This window comes from Scyliorhinus canicula, chromosome 4, assembly GCF_902713615.1.
Source record: "Scyliorhinus canicula chromosome 4, sScyCan1.1, whole genome shotgun sequence".
In the NCBI taxonomy this organism is placed as follows: Eukaryota; Metazoa; Chordata; class Chondrichthyes; order Carcharhiniformes; family Scyliorhinidae; genus Scyliorhinus; species Scyliorhinus canicula.
This window is the reverse complement of record NC_052149.1, coordinates 207,412,997-207,436,443: the sequence shown is the minus strand read 5'-3', so window position 1 is coordinate 207,436,443 and position 23,447 is coordinate 207,412,997.

The window sequence follows — 23,447 nt, the reverse complement described above, 5'->3', positions numbered from 1 at the left end:
TTGCTGAGCCTTTGGCTTTGATTTTTAGGTCATCATGGCTACAGGAAATAGTGCCAGAGGACTGGAGGATAGCAAATGTGGTCCCTTTGTTCAAGAAGGGGAGTAGAGATAACCCGGTAACTATAGGCCGGTGAGCCTAACGTCTGTGGTGGGTAAAGTCTGGAGAGGATTATAAAAGATACGATTTATAATCATCTAGATAGGATAATATGATTAGGGATAGTCAGCATGGTTTTGTGAAGGGTAGGTCATGCCTCACAAACCTTATCGAGTTCTTTGAGAAGGTGACTGAGCAGGTAGACGAGGGTAGAGCAGTGATGTGGTGTATATGGATTTCAGTAAAGCGTTTGATAAGGTTCCCACGGTCGGCTATTGCAGAAAATACGGAGGCTGGGGATTGAGGTGGATTAGAGATGTGGATCAGAAATTGGCTAGTTGAAAGAAGACAGAGAGTGGTAGTTGATGGGAAATGGTCAGAATGGAGTTCAGTTACGAGTGGCGTACCACAAGGATCTGTTCTGGGGCCGTTGCTGTTTGTCATTTTTATAAATGACCTAGAGGAGGGCGCAGAAGGATGGGTGAGTAAATTTGCAGACGACACTAAAGTCGGTGGAGTTGTAGACAGTACGGAAGGATGTTGCAGGTTACAGAGGGACATAGATAAGCTGCAGAGCTGGGCTGAGAGGTGGCAAATGGAGTTTAATGTGGAGAAGTGTGAGGTGATTCACTTTGGAAATAATAACAGAAATGAGGAATATTTGGCTAATGGTAAAATTCTTGGTAGTGTGGATGAGCAGAGGGATCTCGGTGTCCATGTACATAGATCCCTGAAAGTTGCCACCCAGGTTGATAGGGTTGTGAAGAAGGCCTATGGTGTGTTGGCCTTTATTGGTAGAGGGATTGAGTTCCGGAGCCATGAGGTCATGTTGCAGTTGTACAAGACTCTAGTACGGCCGCATTTGGAGTATTGCGTACAGTTCTGGTCGCCTCATTATAGGAAGGACGTGGAAGCTTTGGAATGGGTGCAGAGGAGATTTACCAGGATGTTGCCTGGTATGGAGGGAAAATCTTATGAGGAAAGGCTGATGGACTTGAGGTTGTTTTCGTTAGAGAGAAGAAGGTGAAGAGGTGACTTAATAGAGGCATACAAATTGATCAGAGGGTTAGATAGGGTGGACAGCGAGAGCCTTCTCCCGCGGATGGAGGTGGCTAGCACGAGGGGACATAGCCTTAAATTGAGCGGTAATAGATATAGGACAGAGGTCAGAGGTGGGTTTTTTACGCAAAGAGTGGTGAGGCCGTGGAATGCCCTACCTGCAACAGTAGTGAACTCGCCAACATTGGGGGCATTTAAAACTTTATTGGATAAGCATATGGATGATGAGGGCATAGTGTAGGTTAGATGGCCTTTAGACTTTTTCCATGTCGGTGCAACATCGAGGGCCGAAGGGCCTGTACTGCGCTGTATCGTTCTATGTTCTATGTTCTAACTCCGTATTTGCATTGATCCCAAAGACCTGAACCGCAACATCATGCAAGAGCACTACCCGATCCCAAAGCGTGAAGAGTAAGCAGTGAGATGGCTCATGCCAAATTCTTCACCAAGCTGGACGCCTCCCGTGGCTTCTGGCAAATACAGCTGGACGCGTCACTCAGAAGCTGTGCACGTTTAACTCTTGTTCGGCTGCTATTGCTACAATCGCATGCCCTTCGGTATCATAAGCTTCCAAACTATTTAATCGCATCATGGAGCAAATGATGGAGGGCATCGACTGGGTGCAAGTCTATGTGGACGACGTGATCATCTGTTCCACAACACCCGAGGATCACATTGCCCGCCTCAGATAGGTCTTCCAGCGGATTCATGAAAATGGCCTCCAGCTCAACAGGGCAAATGCTCATTTTGGTTCAATCCGCTATCAAGTTTCTGGGTGACCACATTTCACAGCAGGGTGTGCAACATGACCGCCGACAAGGTGCTGGCGCTCAATGCCATGAAGACCCAGGAGGACAAGAAGGCGGTCCTCCGCTCCTCGGGATGGTAAATTTTCTCGGGAAATTCATTCCCAATTTGGCAGCCCACACCATGGCCCTTCGGCACTCTCGTAAAGGAAGTCAAACAGTGTTCCATTGGCTGCCCGCCCATGAAAAGGTGTGGCTCGAGCTAAAGGCGTAGCTCACCACAGCCCCAGGACTGGCGTTCTTTGACCCAACCAAGGACACTAAGATATCTACTGACGCGAGCCAGGACAGCATTGGAGGGGTGCTCCTCGAGCGAGACGACTCCTCGTCCTGGGCTCCAGTGGCATTACGCCCTTCAGGGCCATGACGCCGACCGAGCAAACGTATTCCCAGATCGAGAAGGAGTGCTTGGGTTTTCTGACAGGAATAGTCAAGTTTCATGACTACGTATATGGCCTGCCAAAGTTCACGGTGGAAACAGACCAGAGGCCTTTAGTCCCCATAATCCAAAAGGATTTAAATCACATGACACCTCGGCTGCAGCGAATTCTTCTTCGTCTCCGTCGATATGACTTTGAACTCGTCTACACTCTGGGTAAGGAGCTGATCATCGCGGATGCCCTATCCCTGTCCATCACCACGCCGTGTGAACAGGGCGACTTCATCTGCCATATAGAGGCACAGGTGCAGTTGTGTGCCAGCAACCTACCAGCCACTTATGAACATGTGGTCCGAATACGTGAAGAAACTGCCAGGATCCTCTACTGCAGCGCGTGATGCAAGACCTCGCCCATGGCTGGCAAAAGTGGAAATGTCCCCAGTTCTTAAACGTTAAGGACGAGTTAACGGTCATTGAGGGAATCCTTCTTAAACTGGATAGGATCGTCATCTTCAAAGCATGCGAGCTATGGTGCTTGGACAGATCCATGAGGGTCACCTTGTGGTCGAAAAATGTCGGGCAGAGCTCTGGAAGCGGTTTAATGGCAGGGGCATCAACCGGGACATTGCTGAACAGGCCCTCACTGCCGACCTGCCAGAAGTTTCAACCAGCTCAGCCCAAAGAAACATTGCAACAGCATGAGATTGTGACCTCTCCGTGGTCTAACGTGGGGATAGACCTCTCACACCAATGGGCGTGACTACGTGCTTTTGGTCAACTACTTCTCCAGTTACCCGGAAGTGGTGAAATGTCGGACCTCATGTCCAGGTCCGTCATCAAAGCCTGCAAAGAGATGTTTGCCAGGCTGGGATACACTCACAGTAATGAGTGACCAACGGTCCATGTTTCTACAGCCAGGAGTGGTCCCGATTTTGCACGATCCTACAACTTCAGACACATCACCTCCAGTGCCCATTACCCGCAATCAAATGGAAGGCCGAGAAAGGGGTCCATATCGTCAAGCGGTTCTTGTGCAAGGTTGCAGACTCAGCCTCCGATTTCAACTTGGCGCTGCTGGCCTACAGGGCAGCCCCTCTGTCAACTGGTTTGTCTCTGGCGCAGATGCTCATGAACCGCAACCTGAGGACGACTGTTCCAGCCATCCATATTCCAGACCTTGACCACCTCACGGTGCTGTAAAAAGTGCATTGGTCCAGGGACCAGCAGAAGATCACGTATGATGCTCATGCCACGGATCTGCCTGCGCTGGCTCCAGCAGATGTTCGCATCCAGTTGTCTGAGGGAGGTTTGTCGGCCCCAACTGTTGTTGTCAGGAAGGCCGCCCCAAGGTCTTTCATTGTCCACCACCTAACCGCATTGCTCCAGCCGGCTATCATGCATCCTCCGGACGTCTCCAGCCACGAGGCCACGATCTGCCAGCGATCCCCCTGTCCACGACACCATCGCGATGCCAGCAATCCCGCCTGTCCAAGTGCCGGCTTCTCCTGCTCCACCTCTGCGGCGATCGAGCAGAACCCGTTGCCCACCTCAAAGACTGAATCTATAGACTTTTGTAAATTTTGTTCAGTTTGCTCTGTATCTGCACGATAGACACCTTCCCATGTACATATGTTCATTAACTCACCACTTGTACATAGTCAGGCATGTATATACCTTCACGTCCTATAACTTATTTTAAAAAAAGGAGAGATGTCATAATATCTACTCATGTATATAATGAGATGCAGACAGGCAGTGATTGACACACAGGATGACCAATGAACACACAACACAGAACAACCAATCACCAGACAGGACACCACCACTATAAAGCCCACAGGGCATTAAGACTCCCGCTCTTTTCAGGACCCAGATACTGAGACAGTCAGAGTGCACAAGTTAGTGGGCACTATTGCCATGTGGTAGCTAGTAAGTCTAGTTGAGCCAGTAAGAGGTCATCAGTAGGATTAGTAGAGTGTCAACCCACAGCTAAACATGTACAGCAGTTCATAGTTAAATAAAACAGTGTTGGATCATCTCCGGTGTCAGACGATTGTTTCTAGCTTCCCTACATCCAGTTGCAGTCAACGTCGAACCAATCTGCCGAACACATCACGCCTCACAAGCCCCCCAAACTCCCAGAGGCACCTACTTACCCACGCTGCACCCCCATCCTTCATACTGCCCTCCACTCCCTTTTCATGTGCATGGCCCCCTCGGCCCTTGAGCCTTGGCAGTGCCACCCTGGCACCCAGCATACTTGCTCTGCCACCCAGGTACCCTGCAATGCACCTTCCAGCTTGGCAGTGCCACCCTGGCACTTTTATAGCCAGGGTGGCAGTGGTAAGGTGCCGGCTAAGCAGTGCCAAGGTGCCCTTGTTCCAGGGAGAGGGCCACTGACCCTGACCATCCAGGAGTCTCCGATAGCTCTCGAGACCCCCCCCCCCATGCCCTTCCACCTGGTCCACGTTTGTGTGGACCAGTGCTTAACGGGAACCGGCTACGGTCTCACTGGTAGATCCCGGGGTAAGTCAGCTTAAAACCGACTTCGGTGAGTGCTGTTTGTTTCCCGCCCCTTTGGGTGGGATCCTGACTCTGATGCCTCACGGGATTTGGGTGGATTCCACGTTAAGTGAAGTTTGCTGGGAAACCCCGCGGGATGTCTCTCCCAGCATTCACCGGCCACAACCGCATCCAAGTAAGAGCACACCGTGACCAGTGGATTGTGCCCATACTGTGTTCGATGCATTTGGTGCAGTGGGGATTAAAAGCCTGTGTTTGTGTGTATATGACTGCTGCAGTAGTATTTTAAAAATCCTGGTTTGAAAGGTTTTGTCAGCCACATAACCCCCAAAAAGACAGGCATAACTGGTGCCCATGCAGCTACCCTTGGCCACATCTTTTATTTGAAAGAAGTGAGAGAAGTTAAAGGAGTAATTACTGTATTGAGTAACTCGCCATCTTGCTCTCAGGCCTATATGTCAGTCCTTGGCCTGCTGCAATGCTCCAGTGAAGCCCAATGCAAGCTGGAGGGGCAGCATCTCAGCTTCTTCTCTCTTTAGTTCTGACGAATCAAACGGACTAGAAACATTAACTCTGTTTCTCTTCTGACTAATGCTGCCAGATCTGTTGAGTTTTCAGTGTTATCGGTTTTGTTTCAGATTCTAGCATCTGTAGTATTTTGCTTATTTTAAGCTTTTATCCTGATGTATTTCAATAACTGGGAACCCACGTTACAAAATAATTTGCCCCGTTGAGAACATGCATTAATATATCAAATTATATATTTAATATTAACATTTTAAATGTTATGTTCCAGCTTTAACTACGTCCTGTGATGTTAATTCAATGCATACATTTGTCAAAGCTTCACATAAGATTAGTTTGACGCCATATTAACTAGCAAGCATCCAACCAATGATACAGGCAGGTAAATTAAGCAGTAAAATGCATAATAATACTTCGGATCTTTGGTTCAGTTTGGACATTGTCTCCTTTTCTCCCTCCCGCAGTGTAGCAATCTCATTGTCAATAGATTGTCACAGCTGAACTATCACACTTCATGTGATCATCAAGTTTTACATTGTAAATCTCAGTTGATTGAGGTTAATTTCATTTAGGCTTGTCTGACCTTTGGATCATCACACTTGCAGAAGTGCTGGGTTCCCAAATACAGATTAGGATTTGTAACAATAATACTTTACCTCACCAGCTGGGCAGCTGCTCCATGCTCGTGTTCCACCCGCGCTTCTCGAAGAACCCTGTGTTTTCCGTCATGTGACCCTTTTTGTAGCCGTGTGTGGTGAATTATAAACCTAGTAATTCACACTGTGTTGTATCATATGTATTGTGCCCTTGTGGGCTCTGTATACGAGCCGTTGTACGGCTCTGCCCATAGAGGGAGATGAGGAGTTTGTACTGGGCTCCACCCTTGGCTCCACCCATGGCTCCTCCCACTAACCGGAAGTATAAAGATCTGCAGTCATGTGCCCTCAGCCAGTTCATCTCGTCGCAGGCAGGTTCAGTTGTAAGACTATTAAAACCACTGTTCACTTCCAATCACGTGTCTTGTGAATTGATGGTCTCATCACCGTGTAATTATGTCATCACATGACCATTCATTCCTAATTTTCCCTACTTAAGTTGGGACAACTTGAGGTACTGGGTTGTAACAGTGTGCGTGAACAGTAGCTATGAACCCTTATATTACACAGGTGGAACATGCTAACAATGCATAACTATTTACACATGGTGAGACATGGATTAAACTGTTGGAGTTGGTGCATCGCCCATCGCGTTGCCTTTTCCTCCCACTTTTTTCTGTTGTGCAAAGATGAGATTTGAAGGCCAGTCACAGACTAGCTGGTGTAGCAGTCCTCGAAGCTTGAGTTCAGTTTGATTACATGTCCTGAGCATATGGTTATGCCAATTGCTTGTGCTGTACCTTTCCTCAAGCTAGTGCCCACGGTGACGACCTAGGACATTCCATCACTCTACTCAGTGGGTGCAGGGCCCATTGTGCAGGCTTCTGGAGGAGTCTGCATGTCCACTGGTGTAGGAAGCCTGTGTTGTAGGCCAGATGACTGCAGTGTTTTGATATCTATTTGTGCTGGTTTTGATTTTTAAGTTGGTGATGGCAGTTGTGTGCATAAGGGGAATCATCTGAGGCTACCATGTAACTGTTTAGTTTTGGGGCATGGCTGAGTACCACCACCAACTTGTCCATGGCCGCACGTGATCTGGATCCTAACCGTTTAATTAGGTGTTAGAAGACCGAATTTATGGTTATCTCAATCATAGTGCATTTTCTTCTTAATCGTCATCGCATGAGGGTATCATTCTTGCTGGTTTCAGGTTTGAGCTGTAACAGAGCCTGGGCAGTAAGAATCGTAGTCCTTGTGTGCCTGGAGAAAGTCGTACTGATGAAGGCAGGCCCTGTCATGGTAGATTTTGTAGGCTAATGAGTGCAGCAATGTAATCTGCTGTACAATTGCAGGAACATTTCACTAGAAGGTGCTTTGCTGAGCGTATCGCCTGTTTCATTAGGTCGTCAGACTGTGGATATAGAAGGCTGCTCATGATATGCCCTGAGTCCCATGTGTGTGCAAAAATTTTGAAATTCAGTGGAGCCAAATTGGTTGAGCGTTGTCTGTCATGAGTCTCTGTGCGATGCCGTGTGTGGCAAAGTGTCCATTTGAGCTTGATGATGGCTCTGTTATTCGTCATGTTTGGCAGTTAGTCGAGTTCAAACAACGGAAATAAGAATCAAGAAAAACTAATTGTTGTTTACACTTCCATTCCAAGATGTTAGCTGCTGTGAATGACCATGGGAGGTCTGGAACCTCATTTAAATGCGGCAGTTCTTTTGCTTGATGCTGCTTGAATATATTGCATGGTGCACATCTGGAGATTTCCCTTTCCATGTCTGGGTACATGGAGGGCCAGTACAGTGCTTCCTTAGCCCTGTATCTGTCTACTTCCAACCCAGGGTGCCCCTGGTGAAGCTGTTGTGTGTAATACCTCTGAAGAGAAGTAGGGATGATGAATTGCTGGCCATGAGTATCAATCCATCCTGTACCTTCAGCTCATCTCTGATGGCGAAGAATGTGCAGAGGTCGTGAGAAATCTCCCTTGAAGACTTGAGCCAGCCCCTCAGTTGTCTGCATGTGATGTCTGCCTGTAATGCATCTTTGAGTTCCTGAATTTGACGAGAGGACAGCAACTTTATTGCCATAATATCTATATCTTTCTCACGATCTGCCTGATCTGCAGTGGACAGCAAGGCTATGGAGAGGACATCATCCAAGGACAGTTCCTTAACACATTTGTAGACAATGCTACAATAGTTGCAGGATGACCATCGATGAAGTCATGAAATTTCTGACAGGCAGAAACTAGAGCGAGGAATTCTTTTTGATCTGTGCACAATCAGCCTCAGTGTCAGTGAGGGGCCTTGATGCAAAGGCATTTGGTCTCCATTTTGGATGCAAACTGCATCAAATCCATGCTGGGAGGTATCTGCTGATATTGGTCCAGGTACTCGAAGGTCACCAGTGGGGCTGCGATGACTGTTTGAGTCTGCTGAAGATCGGTGAATGATGTTGTTGAGGGCACCATTTGACATCTAGGTGTATAAACTGATGAAGTGGTTTACGATAAGAAAGGATTAATTTTGAAAGATCACTTCTCATACCAAGGAAGCACTCTAGAGCGTGCTTGTCTGTGGGAATGGTCATCTGTCATATAGTCATTGTCTTGTCTGGATCTGGCTTTCCATCATTGACTCTGAGTAAAGACCCATATACGGAATCTGGTTGACCCTAAGTCTGCATGTTGCAGGGCTGAGCTTCACCTGTATGATCCTGATTTTGTTGAGGACGAGACGAAGATGTGCATCATGCTCTTTTAAGTGTGATCCCAAATCAAGATGGCATCAATGATGATTTTGGAAGGCTGGCCTGTAAGGTGTTGCTGCATGCACTGCTGGAAGACCTCGAGATCCCATAGGGCAGTATTTTCCAAACTTTCTTTCCCTGGATCCACTTTTATCAACTGGCCAATCTTCGGGACCCATGCCGGCCGAACCTCTCAATCCATGTTGGCTGACCTTTGTGGCCCATGCCAGCGACCTAGATGATCCACCCTTTTTCGCTTACCTTTAATGTGACAGGTGAGCCTGCGTAGTCTTTATGACCTCCCTCCAATTGGGTTCACAGGAGGAGACAGAAATGAATGTAACAGGTACAGAGTTCAGCCAGTTCCATTGTGCTGTCTTCATCTTTGTGAGGGCAGAAAATTTAACCTTGCACATGTAGGTCATTGTGAAGAGCAATAGTAACAAAATGCTTGTTTGACTCAGCACTGGGTACTCCTTGGTGATGCTATTCCAGAATGCTGACAGCCACATGGACTTGTGCCGTGTTTTTAATGTGCTGTGACAGGTGAGGCGCAGAAGTTCAGTCTCTTCATTTGGAGTCAACTGTAAGTTAATAATTGACTCTGGGGTCTCAAACTCACCTCTTCTCTTTCAAAATCTGAAACTTCTCCTCTGGAAGGTATCAACAAAAACTGTGATCAGCGCAACCAGATATGACTGAACAGAGTTTGCCATTCTATTGACAGTTTCCTTACTAACACTGTTTTCTTCAACGTGTCGAAGCAGTGTGGGGAACGGGAACATCTAGTAGTTTTGACTTTGTACTCACATTTGTCAAGCTTGTTGCCTTTTTTACCTGCTATAAATATGGCAATCAATAAGGTTGCCCTTCTTTCTTTAGATATCAGTATTATATTTCTTCAGAGTCGCCAGGTATCAAATGATACCGCCACAAGGTTCAACCGGGTATTGATCAAAGAGCCAAACAACCAGTTAGTTAGTTCAAGATCAATGGTACTTTATTTACACACAAGATTAGCATGCAACATAAATACTGATAGTTAAACTACACCTAACAACTATGACAACATGTACTTAACTTCAAGCACCCGGCTTAGGTCAGAGGAACAGTGGCCTTTGTTCGAATCTGATCCACTGGGTCTGGAGAAGTAGCTGCTGCTCAGCTGGGCTTATCCGTCTGGTAGTGAGCGTTGAACTTGAACTTGCTTCTGGTGGTGCTATGATTGGAGATGGACGTTGCCGGAGCACCAGGTCCAAAAGAGATCGAACACTTGGCAGTGTCTCTCTTTATCCTTGGGGAGTTTCGCGCTCTTTTAGGCGGTCCTTCGGTTTGGACCCCATTAATTGGGCAGTTCTCGATCACTGTCCTCGATCTGAGCAAATAAATGGGCGGGTGCCTTGATGGCTGGGTGTGTCCTAAGCGGTCATTGACCTTGTTGTTTATGCTTCCTGAGTACAGGGAGTGGCACTGAAATGTCTGGACTTGTATCGGTTACCTGAGTATCAATCCTTTGTCTTACGGAGCTGGGCCATTAAAATCCTAATTGGTTGGGGGTTTCGATGCTGTCTGGATTCTTTGCTCACAAATATACATTCAGGCTCTGTGCCTGCCTGAATCTTACATTGTCCACATTTCCCTTTAGGCTTTGCGAACGTCTTTGTTTCTTGTTGTAAGTGGCATCCCAGATGGCTACAAGCTTTCAATGACTTTTGGAAAGCATCTATTTCTTCACAGTGCCAAAAGCAATCACCATTCTTCCCTTGCAATTTGAGGTTCAGTTCATTTAGAATTAAAAAGATGTCTGCAAGGTAAGACATAGTTAGCATTCAAGTTTTATCACCAAATGAATCAGCCAGAGAGGACAAGTGAGGAAAGTGTGGATTTCATACTTCAGTTCGTAAACCTTGCCAAGCATGTGACCCCTTGACAGACAATGTACCTCTGTGTGGAACAATAAATGTGTATGCTCTGCCCCCATATCAGAACTTTGAAAGCCTGGAATTGGGTATGCTGCATTTAATAAAATTCACAACTTTCGCAATTCCTTTCAACACCACTTCCAGATCGGATAGAATTCCTTTTGATGCTAATGCCTCACAGTTAATAAAAGAATGTCCTGACCAGCTGCCTCCTCAATCCTTATTATAACTCTGCATTTTTCCCAGTTGTGTTGGCTGCCCCAATGCATGTAATTCCTCTGCAGTGAACTGAGTCAAGCCCACAATTCCCAACCAAGAGGGTTCAAAGATCTGAGCGCCAGTTCTACTGGTTGGTAATGTCAGGCAGCACAGCAAATCCTCAACAAAGTCATTGAGCCAGACATACCTAATGTAACGTAACAAGGATGCACAATTTGAAACTTGTGTACTTTTATCCATTTGCTCCATGATCCCCCCCCCCCCCCCCCCCCCCCCGACATCTGGCCATGACCCAACCACGTTCGCGACCCACACTTTGAATAATCCTACCATAGGTCACATGAAGAAAATGATATCTGCACATAGAGGACATGAATGTGGTTAGTTTTGATTTTCTTCATCTAGCAGGATCTGCCAGAAACCACATTTTCCATCCAGGAGGTTGAACACCTTCGCATTTTTCATGTCTGTTATCGCCTGTTGCACTGTTTTCATCAGGTGATGAGGTCTCAGCAATGCCTTATTCAAGTGTACTGGATCAGTGCATATCATGAACATGCCATTTATTTATACTGCAACCACCTTGTTGAAACCCATTCTGTGGCCCCACCATCATTTGTCATCCAATGCACCTCATTAACTACTTTCTACTTCATGGATATTGGTAATCTTCTTGCAGCACAAGGTGTTGTGGTAATGAGTCATCTAGTCTTATGTGGTATACAACTGTTAGCTTACCAATTATTTCATAGTTGAAGAGATCTTTGTATGCTATCATTTCTCATCTCTGGTGTTGTAAATCATGCAGCTCTGGACCTGAGGTCGAAAAAGCCATCCGAAAGCTTAAGAACAACAAGGCCTCTGGCGCATATGGAATCCTTGCAGAAGTATTAAAATGTGGTGGAGAGGCACTCTTGACAATAATCCACAACCTAAATTGTGACTATCTTCAAGAAAGGAGACAAATCTAACTGTGGAAATTATAGACAAATGTTCCTAATCTCCACCATAGGAAAGGTCATTTGAAGCCGACTTATGACAATAAGCGATTTTCATTCATTCATTCATTCATTGCGAGAATGCTCCTCAACCACCTCCTCTCAGTGGCTGAAGAGCTCCTCCCTGAGTCTCAGTGCAGCTTCTGAAATGTTGGCTAGTGTAGGCTTGAGAGATGAACAGACACTTCCAACACAGATGAAGGTTCAACTCAATTTTATTAACTACTTCTAACTAACTAACACACGATGACTGTGGGTCAAAATGATGCTAACTTAAACTAGAGACTTGACCGAACCAGTTGATTCTCTCAGCAAGTGGTGTGAGTCTACTGGGCTGGATGAGTTCTTGTTACACTGAGAAGCAGCACCCAGAATGAGCGGGAGCCATGGTGCCTTTATAGTGTGTGTATTCTAACTGGTGATTGGCTGCGGTGTTTGTACATGTTGATTGGTCCCTGTGTGTGTCCATCAGTGTGTGTCTACTGGTGTATATTATGAAATCCCCCCTTTTATAAAAAAATGTTGATATAGGCATGTGATAATAAATAGTGTGGGTGTGTGGACAATGTACCTAGCTACATGTGAGGTGCGAAGACATATGTACAAAGCTATATACAGGGAACAAGACTATTTACAGAGGAAGGTGTCTGGTGCAGATGACTACCATGAACTGGAACAACCAACTAATCTATTTACAAATCACTGGAGAACGAACACCTCTTTATACCATCCACTGGGCGGAGCCAGCAGACAGGAATTTACCCACGTATCTCTAATACAGTAGTATCGCCAACACAGGTACCGTAATACATATAATATGGTCCACCACACTCCTCCTCCATCTGGAAAACAAATAACTCAAACTTCTCGACAGCGTCAGGGTCCATAACGTTTAGACAGGTATTAGCATATACCATTTTTGATTTGTCAGATAATGCAGCATCACAGTAAATATGCCACTCTTTTTCAAACCTTTCCTTGCCTGCAATTTCCTTGTCAAAAACAACAGGGTCGCTGTGGCAAAGTCGTTGTGCCTCACCACTGTAAAATGTCCTTGTGCATAATGACCTCAACAGACCTAGGTTCCGAATAGACCCCTGTCACCTTGGATGTTTGCAAAATATCTTCTGTGTGCCCTGGATATGAACTTGTTGCCCTAACTGTAATTTTGTACACACATTTTTAATGAACACAGCTTATCTCCTCTTGTAGTTTTAAAAGTAACTCTCTAGTGTCTGAGAGAATGGAATAGGTGTGAGTTTTTAAATTGTTACACACTGATCTACTGAACATAAACCACTGCCAGTGATGGAATAGTTGCAGTTATAGGGTGTCATGATATGCAGACATGCACATAATGAGATACAGACAGGCAGCTAATGAACACAGAGAACAGGACATTACCAATCAGCAGGCAGAACACTTAGGGGTGGTTTCCTACTATAAAAGGCACGAGGCTCTCACACTCCGCCTCTTTCCACTAGGGACATCTACAGAGTGAGTCCGGTGTATATGTCACGTAACGTATACAGCATGTAGCTAAGAGCTAGTCTGGTCGATTCAGACACAGAGATCACACTTAGGTTAGTAGAGAGTCGAACTCACAGAGAACTGTGCTAATTGTGTGAAAGGTTCAGTAAATCAAATTGAACTAACTTCAAGGTCTGAAGTCTATTTCAGTCATAGCTGCATCCAGTTGCAGCTCGTGTTATCTCAGTGTGCTTAACACGACCTGGTACCAGTTGACTGCTATCCTTAGCTGGCTTACCTCAATCTATTCCATGATGACCAGCAACTGTATCTTGGTACTATGGAGAACATCCAGGCTCCTCAACTGCTGCGGACCTCCGGCAATCTCAGTGCCAACTGGCAGATTTTCAAGTAAAGGTTTCTGCTGTACATCGGAGCCTCAGACCTCGAGTGTGCGTCTGATACAAGGAAGATCGCGCTTCTCCTCTCAACTGCGGGGGATCAAGCCATCCAAATCTTTAACTCGTTTAACTTCACCGAAGGCCAGGACAAGGCAAAGTTTCAGACCATCCTGGACAAGTTGATAGTCATTGTGAAGTGGACACCATGAAATCTTTGAGCGCTATATATTTAAACAACGCCTACAAGGTAAAGATGAATCTTTCAACTCCTTCCTAACCAATCTCTGTCTACCAACACTATCCTGCAACTTTGGTGATATTGCTGACTCCATGATCAGGGACCAAATCGTTTTTGGCGTTCACTCGGATCCTCTGAGAGAGCAGCTTTTAAAAATCAAGCATATGACCCTGCCAGTCACGATTGAAACGTGTACAGTGCATGAGCACGCCAAAAATCGGTATTCCCAATATAAATCAGCTGAAACTGAGAAACTTGCCTCCCACGAGGCAGAGACTGTGCAGGCCATCGTCTGGATGCAGCGCCTCAGCCTTGATGAAAGCGGCCATTTTGAGTGCTCTTCCTGGAGCCCCACGCATGCGCGATGCAAATAGGATAACGAAGCGGCCGATCACCACACTGCGCAGGTGCGAAAGTCTGCCGACCGCACTGCGCATGTGAGACGACGCACCAAGTGTAAAGATGTCATGAAGTGCCTGAACTGTGGCAGGCGCTGTTTAAACTGGGAAGCCTGGACACTATGCAGCCTTGTGCAGGTCTGCACCACCAGTCAAGGGCCAGCGTTCCCAACTCCAACGCAGGCGCGTTCGGAGTGTCCAGCAAGGTTTACAGGATTCTGATCCTGGCAGCATTACGGATCCAGAGGACGGTTGCCTGGAGTCCCCCTACCATGTGGGCATCATCACCACACGTTAACACGCCTCACCGACATCATCACGGAGCCTGCTCATCCTCATTGTGGATTCTGCGGACAAATGGCGTGCGGTGATGCAAGTAAATCAATGCTCAACCTCCTTTCATAGGCAGATTTCAACCACATCAAGAAGCCACCCTAGCTCCTTCCAGCAGCCTGCCAGCTCCTGGACAATAATGGCAATGCCATCACAGCACTGGGATCCTGCCATCTGCTTGTATCCAACAGGAGCATTCACGCAAGGCTAAGGTTTGAAATCGTCCAAACCAGACAGGGTCTCCCTGCTCGACACATGTACATGCAAGCAGCTAAACCTTGAGCAGCGGGTCGACACAATGACCTCCCCCAACATGGATCTTCAAGCCGGCATTGATAACATCCTCGCTCAGTATCCGGATGTGTTTGACAGGATGGGCACTCTGCCATATCAGTACAAGATCCTGCTGTGGCCTGATGCCACGCCTGTGGTCCACGCTCCATGCCGGGTCCCAGCTCCACTGAAGGAGCGCCTGAAGACGCAGTTGAAGGATCTTCAGGACCAGGGCATCATCTCCAAAGTCACAGAACCGACCGACTGGGTCAGCTCGATGGTCTGTGTAAAAAACCCTTCGGGGGAGTTGGGCATCTGTATTGATCCCAAGGATCTCAACCAGAATATAATGCGGGAACACTACCTCATCCCGAAGCAGAAGGAACTAACAAGTGAGATGGACACGCCCGGTTTTTCACAAAGTTAGATGCATCACACGGGTTTTGGCAAATCCAGCTGGATGAGTCCAGCAGAAGGCTTTGCACCTTCAACACACTGTTTGGCAGGTACTGCTATAATCGTTTGCCGTTTGGCATTGTCTCAACATCGGAGATCTTCCATAGAATCATAGAGCAGATGGTGGAGGGCATCGAAGGGGTTCGTGTGTATGTGGACGACGTTATCATTTGGTCCACAACCCCCAAAGAGCACATCTGTCGTCTCCAGCAGGTATTTTGCTGTGTCCGTGCCCAATGGCCTCAAGCTGAACAGGGCAAAGTGTTGCTTTGGCATGTTGACACTGAAGTTCTTGGGTATCTCAGCAGGGTGTGCGCCCGGACACAGACAAGGACAAGGCCATCGAAGCCATGAAGACCCCTGAAGACAAGAAGGTGGTGCTGCGCTTCCGAGGAAAGGTGAACTTCTTGGGCAAGTTTATCCCAAACCTGGCCTCACACACCACAGCCCTCAGACACCTGGTGAAAATGTCTACTGCCTTTGAGTGGCAGGCAGCTCATCAAGCAGTGGTTGGAGCTGAAGGCCAAGCCCACCACTGCACCTGTACTGGCAATTTTTGACCCTGACAGGGAAACGAAAATCTCGACAGATGTGAGCCAGGATGGCATCGGAGCGGTGTTGCTCCAGCGTGATGACACCTCATCCTGGGTATCGGTTGCCTACTCATCACGGGCGATGACACCCACCGAACAGCGATACGCCCAAATTGAAAAGGAATGCCTGGGCCTTCTTACTAGAATTCTCAAGTTCCACAATTATGTCTACGGCCTGCCGACGTTCACCGTCGAGATGGACCACAGGCTTCTGGTTCACATTATCCACAAGGACCTGAATGACATGACACCCGGCTGCAGCGCATCCTCCTCAGGCTCAGACGGTATGACTTTGGGCTCGTGTACACGCCTGGCAAGGATCTCATTATTGCAGATGCCTTGTCCCACTCCATAACCTTGCCTGCTGACCCGCCGGCATTCTTCCAATAGATCGAATCGCAGGTGCAGCTGTGGGCCAGCAAACACCCGGCGTCGGATGAAAAGGTGATCCGCATTTGCGACGAGACAGCCAAAGACCCACTTCTGCAGCATGTCATGCAATACCTCACCAATAGCTGGCAAAAAGGGCAATGCCCTCAATTCTTCAATGTGAAGGACGACCTTACGGTGGTTGATGGTATCCTCCTCAAGCTGGATCGCATTGTCACTCCATGCAGTCTCCAGACCTTGGTGCTCCAGCAAATCCACGAGGGGCATCTGGGTGTCGAGAAGTGCAGGCGCAGAGCCAGGCAGGCTGTCTACTGCCCTGGAATAAGTCAGGACATCTCAAATATGGTCCTCAACTGTCCTACCTGTCAACGCTTCCAGCCAGCACAGAGCAAGGAGACTCATCAGCAGCACAAAATCGTGACCTACCCATGGTCCAAGGTGGGCATCGACCTTTTTCACGCGAATGGTCGTGATTATGTGCTCATCATCGATAATTTTTCCAACTATCCAGAAGTTGTGAAGCTCTCGCACCTCACATCCAAGACCGTCATCAAGGCCTGTATGAAGACGCTCTCCAGGCATGGTATTCCACTCACTGACATGAGTGACATCGGTCCTTGCTTCAGCAGCCAAGTGTGGTCAAGATTTGCCCAGCTATATTAGTTTCATCACGTCACTTCCAGCCCACGTTGCCCGCAATCCAACGGGAAGGTTGAGAAAGGGGTGCACATAGTGAAGCAGCTCATCTGCACAGCTGGAGATTCTGCTTCTGATGTCAACCTTGCGCTGCTTGCGTACAGGGCAACCCCTCTGTCTACCAGCATGTCCCACCGGCTCAACTCCTGATGAATAAGGACCTGCAGATGACTCTTCCAGCCACACACTTGCCTGATCTGGATCACCTCCCGGTGCTGCAGAAGGTGCAGTAACTCAGGGACCGGCAAAAGCAAGGCTATAATGCTCATGCCACCGATTTGCCTGTGCTATCCCCCGGCGGATGCTGTTTGGATCAAGGCTACCTGATGGTGGCTGGTCAGCTCAGCGGTTGTTGTCCGACAGGCTGGTCCTCGATCGTACATTGTCCGGTATGGCTGATGGCACTGTTGTGTGGCGTAACAGACATGCACTACGCACCGTTGCCCATCCACAACCACATTCTTTGTTGTTTCCATCTGTGATTGTGCCACTTCTTGACACCTCGAACCACGAGGCCACCAGTCTGGCTGCAATCCCGGCCCATCAAGATGCCGTCATCCCACCACCACCTCTCCGGCAGTCGACCAGAGATCAGATGCAAGCCCCAGAGACGGACTTATGACATTTGTTTTGTTTGCTATGTTCTGTTTTCGCAATTAGACACCTGTTTTCATATGTACATATGTTACCATCTGCCATCTCATGTAAATACGTTAGTTTTTTCAGCTGCACATGTAAATACTTACATAGGCTGCAGAAAAACGTTTCAAAAGGGGAGATGTCACGATATGCAGACATGCAGCTAATGAACACAGAGAACAGGACATAACCAATTAGCAGGCAGAACACTTACGGGTGGTTTCCCACTATAAAAAGGCCAAGGCACTCACACTCTGCCTCTTTTCCACTAGGGACATCTACAGAGTGAGTCCAGTATAAACATCACGTAACGCATACAGCACGTGGCTAAGAGCTAGTCTGGTTGAGTCAGACAGAGAGATCACACTTAGGTTAGCAGAGAGTCGAACTTAGAGAGAACTGTGCTAACTGTGTGACAGGTTCAATAAATTGAATTGAACTAACTTCAAGGTCTGGAGTCTAGTTCAGTCATAGCTGCATCCAGTTGCAGCCTGTGTTATCTCAGTGTGCTTAACGTGACATAGGGGTCACTGTTAGATGTAGCAATCTGGTTACTTTCAGATGAGTAAGAATGGAACCAGGTGCGAGCACACCCATCCAGCCAGACAACAGCAGAATAACATTAGGGGATAATGGTGTGATCAAGTGTTCCAAAGGCTACAGGTCAATAAGGATGAGGAGGGATAGTTTACCTTTGTTGAAGTCTCAAAGGATGGGGCGGCACGGTGGAGCAGTGGTTAGCACTGCTGCTGCATGGCGCCGACGACCCGGGTTCGATCTGTCTGTGGCATTTGCACATTGTTCCCGTATTTGCGAGAGGCTCACCCCACAACCCAAAATGATGTGCAGGGTAGGCGGATTGGTAATTCTAAATAGGCCCTTAATTGGAAAAAAGGAATTGAGTACTCTAGAAAGAAAATGTCACAAAGGATGTCATTTATGATTTTGATAAGGGTCAGTCAGAACTGTGAAGAGGGCTGAAACCCGATAGAGGGAATCAAGCATGGAATTCTGGGAAAGATGATCACGGTGAGAATACATTCAAGGACTTTAATTTGGTGAGTAAAGAGAGGGTGGAAATGGAGTGGGGTTCAAGGGTTGTTTTTTTTAGGTTTCCTGCTGATTTAAAGAAAGAGAGCTAATAACTGAACAGACCTGCACTCATATCTTTGATGTTGGAAGCGTTTTAGGCATTTTAATAAGTCTTTTCCATAAGCATAATCCCTATTAAGTGTTAACATTTTCTCTCTATGTGTACACTTGCCTCATTTTTGAGATAGTTTCAGTCACGTTTTTGGTTTTAAAGTGGTTTACCTCTGTGAATATTCCCTGGGCTCGGGATTTGGGCATATTACATAAAAATTGCCAATTGAAGTCTGTAACCCATGATAGAGATAAATATTTTTAAGATTACAAAAAGTGTGAAAATAATTGTTGAGATTTCAATTTAATGTTATGAACCCAGACTGAGGAAATGTTTGTGATTTACATTTTAAGTTAAGGATGTTGACATCAGGTGGCCTAGTGGTTAGCACAACCGCCTCACGGCGCTGAGGTCCCAGGTTCGATCCCGGCTCTGGGTCACTGTCCGTGTGGAGTTTGCACATTCTCCCCATGTCTGCGTGGGTTTCGCCCCCACAACCCAAAAATGTGCCAGAGTAGGTGGATTGGCCACGCTAAATTGCCCCTTAATTGGAAAAAATAATTGGCTAATCTAAATTTAAAAAAAAAAAGGATGTTGACATCTATTTATTTTGACTGAAGTTTACTTCTGCAACTGTAAAGAGGGAAGCAAGTTTCTGTTGTATTTAAGAAAAGCAACATTTAACCTTGAAACATTGTGATTAAGGTTGTTTTTGCCCTTGGGTGTTGGATTAATTTGAACGGTTTGAAGCATTTAGGCTTCAGCCAAAAATTGGGAAAGAAAGAATGTTTGGCCGTTTTTAAATAAAAGATGTATGGTCTTGTTTTTAATCAACTCCAACATTACAAAGTATTGCCTTCCTAATTTGGTTATTGCACACCTGAGACTCTTAAGATTGTGTCTCAGATAGTGAGATAGGCAAATCCTGTAATACCCAGTAAAAGGCATGTCACGTTCAAAACTTGAAACATGGGCTGGAGTTCTCCGACCTCGCCATGGCTGGGATTCTCCGGTGCCGCTGCAATGAATGGAGTTTTGGCCGAGTGCCAAATTTTCCATCCTCGCTGGTATTGGTGGTGGGCGAACGAGAGCAGAGAACCCCATCCATGGACTGTGCTCACATGGAAGCTTCTGGAACTGCCTTTATTAAAAATGGGCAAGTGTACACATTGAGATAACTGCTAAGGTTGCTGCCAAGCAGACCAGGTGAACTTTGCAACTTCAACTCAAATTATCAAGCATCTGGAAAGTTACCAATGGAACTAAGTGAGGTTCTCTCCCTTGAATGGACATGTCCTGATGCAACTCCTTTGTGGAATTCACACCTGACATTGTTCAAAGCTTACTCCAATGTATAAGGCCGTTGGACTCCGAGGCCCAGATTTTTGCTATGACAGACAGGTCTCCGTCATGGTGAAAGCCCAGGAAATGTCCCAACCCTGAACATGGCATGTTCCATTCCTGCGGTGACAGTTGTGGAGTAGAGCTGGGGTTCACGGAGTTAGCAGATCATTTTTTTCATCGGTTGCCTACACTGAAGTGAGATTTTGGTGGCCAAGAGTGGTGAATCCCAAAGTACGCCGATTGATCAGGCAAGAGGAGATATGAACTTTGTGGATATGTTTGGATAGCCAGCATAGCCCTTTGGAGAAGTAAGATTCTTTTTGGGCCTGGTCCTGGGATACCTTTCAGGGTGGTATGGCACCCTGTGGAAGAGGTAAGACGCCCTTTGGAGGAGGTAAGGCATCATTCGGGATTAATCAAAGAAAACATAATTGTGCAGAAAATGTACATAAATCATTGGAACTGTCAAGCTGTCAAGTAATTGCAAAAGAATTGTCAAAGAATTATAAAAGATAACAGGTGAGTTGGCATGGAAGGGTTAAGGATAAAAGGTGGGAGGCATGGATTGACATGAGTTTGCTCTGAGTTGGCATCTGGGCAATAAAGTGGATGGAAATCGGGGAGCAATAGGAGGCATGAAGGGGTCATGTGTCTGGGTAGAGGTTTATAGATTGCCATGGAAGATGGGGGCAATGGGGTGGATTGATCAGCATGGTTTGGCATGGAGTATATGGGGCAGAGGTGAATGATGCCTCGCTGATGGTCACATATCAGTTGCATGTTTATCGAGTGAAACCCTTTCGGTTGTGTCGAGCGGCCTGTCATCTGCAAGTGTTCGTAGGGGGACATACATCCCATCGCTCATCCCTTGGATCCGGGGAATCTGGTTGATGGCGGTGAACCCCACTGCCCGGGCATCCTGTTGGCCTCGGTCCACATTGAAATGGATGTATTGATCCGCTTGGGCATATAGGTTCTCCGTGATGGCGCAGAGAATATAGAACATTACAGCGCAGTACGGGCCCCTTCGGCCCTCGATGTTGCGCCGACCTGTGAAACCATCTGAAGCCTATCTGACCTACACTATTCCATTTTCATCCATATGTCTATCCAGTGACCACTTAAATGCCCTTAAAGTTGCGAGTCTACTACTGTTGCAGGCAGGGCGTTCCACACCCCTACTACTCTCTGAGTAAAGAAACTGCCTCTGACATCTGTCCTATATCTATCACCCCTCAATTTAAAGCTATGTCCCCTCGTGTTGGTCATCACCATCCGAGGAAAAAGACTCTCACTGTCCACCCTATCTAACCCTCTGACTATCTTATATGTCTCTATTAAGTCACCTCTCAGCCTTCTCCTCTCTAACGAAAACAACCTCAAGTCCCTGAGCCTTTCCTCGTAAGACCTTCCCTCCATACCAGGCAACATCCTAGTAACTCTCCTCTGAACCCTTTCCAAAGAATCCACATCCTTCCTATAATGTGGTGACCAGAACTGCACGCAGTACTCCAGGTGCGGCCGCACCAGAGTTATGTACAGCTGCAGCATGACCTTGTGGCTCCGAAACTCAATCCCCCTGCTGATAAAGGCTAGCACACCATATGCCTTCTAACAGCCCTATTAACCTGGGTGGCAACTTTCAGGGATTTATGTACCTGGATGCCGAGATCTCTCTGTTCATCTACACTACCAAGAATCTTGCCATTAGCCCAGTACTCTGCATTCCTGTTACCTTCTTCCAAAGTGAACCACCCTCACACTTTTCCGCATTAAACTCCATCTGCCACCTCTCAGCCCAGCTCTGCAGCTTATCTATGTCCCTCTGTATCCTATAACATCCCTTCAGCACTATCCACAACTCCACCGACCTTCGTGTCATCTGCAATTTACTAACCCATCCTTCTACACCCCCTTCCAGGTCCATTTATAAAAATGACAAACAGCAGTGGCCCCAAAACAGATCCTTGCGGTACACCACTAGTACTGAACTCCAGGATGAACATTTGCCATCAACCACCACCCTCTGTCTTCTTTCAGCTAGCCAATTACTGATCCAAACCGCTAAATCACCTTCAATCCCATACTTCCTTATTTTCTGCAATAGCCTACCGTGGGGAACCTTATCAAACGCCTTACTGAAATCCATATACACCACATCAACCGCTTTACCCTCATCCACCTGTTTGGTCACCTTCTCAAAAAACGCAATAAGGTTTGTGAGGCATGACCTACCCTTCACAAAACTGTGTTGACTATCGCTAATCAACTTGTTCTTTTCAAGATGATTATAAACCCTATCTCTTATACCTTTTCCAACATTTTACCCACAACCAAAGTAAGGCTCACAGGTCTATGATTACCAGGGTTGTCTCTACTCCCCTTCTTGAACAAGGGGACAACATCACAGCTCCAGGGGTCCCAGGTTCAGTTCCTGGCTGGGTCACTGTCTGTGCGGAGTCTGCACATCCTCCCCGTGTGTGCGTGGGTTCCTCCGGGTGCTCCGGTTTCCTCCCACAGCCCAAAGATGTGCGGGTTAGGTGGATTGGTCATGCTAAATTGCCCGTAGTGTCCTAAAAAGTAAGGTTAAGGGGGGGTTGTTGGGTTACGGGTATAGGGTGGATACGTGGGTTTGAGTAGGGTGATCATTGCTCGGCACAACATCGAGGGCCGAAGGGCCTGTTCTGTGCTGTACTGTTCTATATTTGCTATCCTCCAGTCTTCCAGCACTATTCCTGTCGACAAAGATGACATAAAGATCAAGGACAAAGGCTCTGCAATCTCCTCCCTGGCTTCCCAGAGAATCCTAGGATAAATCCCATCTGGCCAGGGGACTTATCTATTTTGACATTTTCCAAAATTGCTAACACCTCCTCCTTTTGAACCCCAATTCCATCTAGCCTGGTCGACTGAACCTGAGTATTCTCCTCGACAACATTGTCTTTCTCCAGTGTAAACACTGACGAAAATATCCATTTAACGCTTCCCCTATCTCCTCTGATTCCACACACAACTTTCCACTACTATCCTTGATTGGCCCTAATCTTACTCTAGTCATTCTTTTGTTCTTGATATACCTATAGAAAGCCTTAGGGTTTCCTTGATCCTATCCGCCAATGACTTTTCGTGTCCTCTCCTCGCTCTTCTTAACTCTCCCTTTAGGTCCTTCCTGGCTAACTTGTAACTCTCAAGTGCCC